The sequence below is a fragment of the Nicotiana tabacum genome, chromosome 22 (genome assembly GCF_000715075.1).
Source record: "Nicotiana tabacum cultivar K326 chromosome 22, ASM71507v2, whole genome shotgun sequence".
Taxonomy (NCBI): domain Eukaryota; kingdom Viridiplantae; phylum Streptophyta; class Magnoliopsida; order Solanales; family Solanaceae; genus Nicotiana; species Nicotiana tabacum.
In genome coordinates, this window is record NC_134101.1 from 89,026,183 (window position 1) to 89,030,159 (window position 3,977).

At 32.6% G+C, this 3,977-nt stretch overlaps 1 non-coding gene across 1 annotated transcript; it reads right to left on the reverse strand.

The window, feature by feature from the left end:
- Positions 1 to 1,705: 1,705 nt before the first annotated feature.
- Positions 1,706 to 1,812, reverse strand: LOC142176857 (small nucleolar RNA R71). The gene has a single exon (XR_012705663.1). It is a non-coding gene; the product is annotated as a small nucleolar RNA R71 (small nucleolar RNA).
- Between the last annotated feature and the right edge of the window lie 2,165 nt (positions 1,813 to 3,977).

Here is a 3,977-nt window from a genome sequence, read left to right on the forward strand (position 1 = left end):
TCTCACAGAGGAGTTGTAGTTGGCAAGATTATTGATTTTTAGTAAAAATTTATCGCAAGAGGTTTTTGCTATTTTTTAGCACAATTCAGGCAAGAAAATTATTTCAGTTTAATCGTCACGAGGCATATATCAATTGATTTACATAACCTTGCGGAGTGTTATTAATTTATTATTTCTTAGTGAGCAAAATATAATTGTATTAGCAATAAACAATTATTTCTAAGAGAAATACATGTAAAAGCTAAGATTTTATTATTATTACGCTATCGAGTGAATTCAATGATTCCCAACTCTTTTTAAATATAAATCTTCCGAAAGTTATTTTGTTTCAACTTAAGCAAATTAAATTTTCAACAAACAAAACTTCATCAATCTGATTCTCTCAAATAGTAGTAAGAATATTATAAGTTTGTAGCTAGATTCTCCAATCTCTGTGGGACGATATCATAAATTATACTAGAATTTGACAAAGTACGAGTAGCAAAATCTTATACGTATTGGCCTCATCAAATTTTTGGTGCCGTTGCCGGGGATTGGCACAAGTCTAATTCAGACTAAATATTTTGTTACTAATTTGGAAACTTACTATTAGTATTATTTTCTTTGCTATCAATGTTTACTAAATATTACTACTATTACAAGTACTAACATCTTATACAAGTGTTATTATCATTTATCCTTCTTATCATCATTATAGCATAGTTGTCACTATTATTAATACTAGTACTACTTGTAACTATATTCTATATTAGTATTATATTATTATTTTCCATCGTTAGTTACTGTTACTACTAACTGATTTCGTTTACCATTTGTTTTCATAACATCTATTGCTAATTAGTACTAATATAATTACTATTATCATATACTACTACTACTATTAATAATAATAATAATAATAATAATAATAATAATAATAATAATAATAATAATAATAATAATAATAATAATAATAATAATAACATTATCATACTACTATTTTTATTTGATCGCTTATTATTTTTGTCATCTTTGTTGTCCTTGTTATTCATCACTTTCTTTTAATTATTTTCTTCTAAGTACTACTACTACTACCACTTTAGGAGTTAAGTTCATTTTGTTTTTTTTTTAGAATTTTGAGTAGTTTATGACCTGCTCTTCTATAAAAGAGTTGGTCAATTACGATCCTGAAACTGAAATATTTCTTCGATTGCGCAGGAAAGGACAAGCATTATCTTCTCAAAGCATAGCTTGTGAAGGTATGGAGAATCAGGAAGTAGAAAATATCAACCCATGTGAAGTACCACCACCAGTACAAATAGAGGATCAATTTGATGAAGTGGAGCCAAGGCCAGCAAACAGAATCCTAAGGGATTATGCTAGACCTGACCGCTTCAACTATGAATCTAGTGTCAGAAAACCTCCAGTGGCAGCCAACAACTTTGAAATCAGGGCTGGCCTGATTCAAACAATTCAACAGTCTTGCATCTTCACTGGAGACGCAAGTGAAGATCCACACATTCATTTAATTGACTTTTTGGAACTTGTTGAAACAGCTAAGTATAATGGAGTACCTCCTGAAGCTATCAAGTTAAGGCTATTTCCTTTCTCTTTAAAAGGAGATGCCAAGACTTGGTTGCGAAGTTTGCCACAAGGTTCCATTACCACATGGGATCAAATGACTCAGAAATTTTTAAACAAATATTTTTCCCCTGCTAAAACCACAAAGTTAAGACAAGACATATCTAATTTCTTGCAGACTGACACAGAGTCAGTTTATCAAGCTTGGGAAAGGTTAAAAGCAATATTAAGAAAATGTCCACACCACGATATTCCTGAACATATGCAATTGTATATTTTTTATCACGGGCTAAAACCCTCTTCTAGAAATGTGATAGATGCAGCTGCAGGAGGTTCAGTAATGGGAAAAACCACATAAGAAGAATTGCAATTGTTGAATGAAATTTCTGAGAATGCCATCCAATGGCCATCTGAGCATATAATTATCAAGAAGGCTGCTACAGTAAATCAGGCAGATGCTTTAAATACACTAACACAACAGATTGTTTCTTTGGCACAAAATTTGAATCTTTTCAGGTGAATACACAACAACCAAGCCAATCTGAGGTTTGTTACATGTGTGGAGGAAATCATTAGAACCATGAATGTCAAGCAACCAATCACAATGATGAACATGTCAATGTCATCGGTTACAAGCAGTATCCTTTTGGAAGTCCAATGGCACAAAAACATCCAGGATTTCAATGGAGCAATCCAAATGGTGTAGAGAACTCTCAAAGCTTCCAGAAGCAATAAATACAGGGTCCACCCGGATACCAGAATCCAAACCATGGTAATCAAACTTTAAACCTTATCAACAAGCAGGGCCCTATCAGCAAAGGCCTCAACAAGCTCATTCAAGTCTTGATGATCTTTTGTATAAGTATATTAAGGTCACTGATGAAAAGATGGAGAGCCAAAATTTATCCCTCAAAAATCTGGAAATACAGTTGAGCCAATTGGCAGCTCTTGTTTCAGAAAAGATTCAAGGTCTATTACCAAGCAATACAGAGAAAAACCCAAAAGAGCACCTTAAGGCCATCACCTTACGATCAGGTAAGGAGCTTGATGAACCCTATGCAGACCAGTCAGAATAACAGGTAAACAACGGTAAGAATATTGAAATACCCTTTGAACCATCTCAAAAGAATGAAGTCAAGAAAAAAGAAGAAAAAAATATTGAAAAATTGAATCCTCTCCCTGTGAATATTCTCTTTCCACAAAAAACGAAAAGAGAAAAGCTTGACAACCAATTTGAAAAAATTTTGGAAATTTTAAAATAAATTCACATCAATATTCCTTTTACTGATGTTTTATTACATATGCCTTCATATGCCAAAATTTTAAAGGAAATTTTGTCAAGTAAAAGAAAATTAGAAGAAGTTTTTGTGGTAATGCTTACGAAAAAATGCAGTGTTATACTTCAAAATAAGCTACCACAAAAATTTGGTGATCCAGGCAGTTTTACAATTTCATGCACTTTGGGAGGGGTATATTTTGAAAAAGCACTTTGTGATTCTGGAGCTTCAATAAATTTAATGTCATTTTCTATCTTTAAAAAGTTAGATCTTGGTGAAATAAAAGACACAAGTGTTTCTCTTCAGTTTGCAGATCAAAGTACTAAGAAACCTAAGGGAATAATTGAAAATGTACTCGTAAGAGTAGATAAGTTTGTTTTCCCTGTAGATTTTATAGTACTTGAAATGAAAGAATGTCCTAATGAACCAATAATTTTAGGTAGACCATTTCTTGCTACAGGAAGAGCAATTATATATGTTCATCAAGGACAATTAATTTTAAGAGTTCATGAAGAAAGAGTCATATTTGATATGCAAAAGATACTAAGATATTCAGGAGATGAAACATCATCTTCATGTTTTTCAATTGACATGAATAGTTATCTTACAGATGAATTCAAAGATGATCAATTAATTCCAGATTTAATGGAAAGATGCTTGATCAAATCAGGCACCACACAGGACGATGATCCCACCATCAGAAAAGAAACTGAAATATTGGACAAAGATTCAGAAGAAGAAGAGATGAAATCCGAAAAAGTTCAATCAAAAATTGAAGTCAAAACTCTCCCTTCTCATTTGAAATATGTTTATCTTGAGCAAGAATTATTTTCAGTAATTATTTCATCTTCTCTTACTGCAGAACAAGAAAATAGTTTGATTAAAGTATTGAAAGCACACAAAGGAGCCTTGGTGTGGACTGTAGAAGATATTAAAGGGATTAGTACGGTTATTTATACACACAGAATCCTCATGGAGGATAGCTACAAGTCAATAGTCCAGCCGCAAAGAAGATTGAATCCAGCAATGCAGGAAGTAGTGAAAAAGAGATCGTAAAGCTGTTGGCAGCAGGTATTATATACCCCATTTCTAACAGCCCGTGGGTAAGTCCAATTCAGGTAGTACCAAATAAAGGAGGTA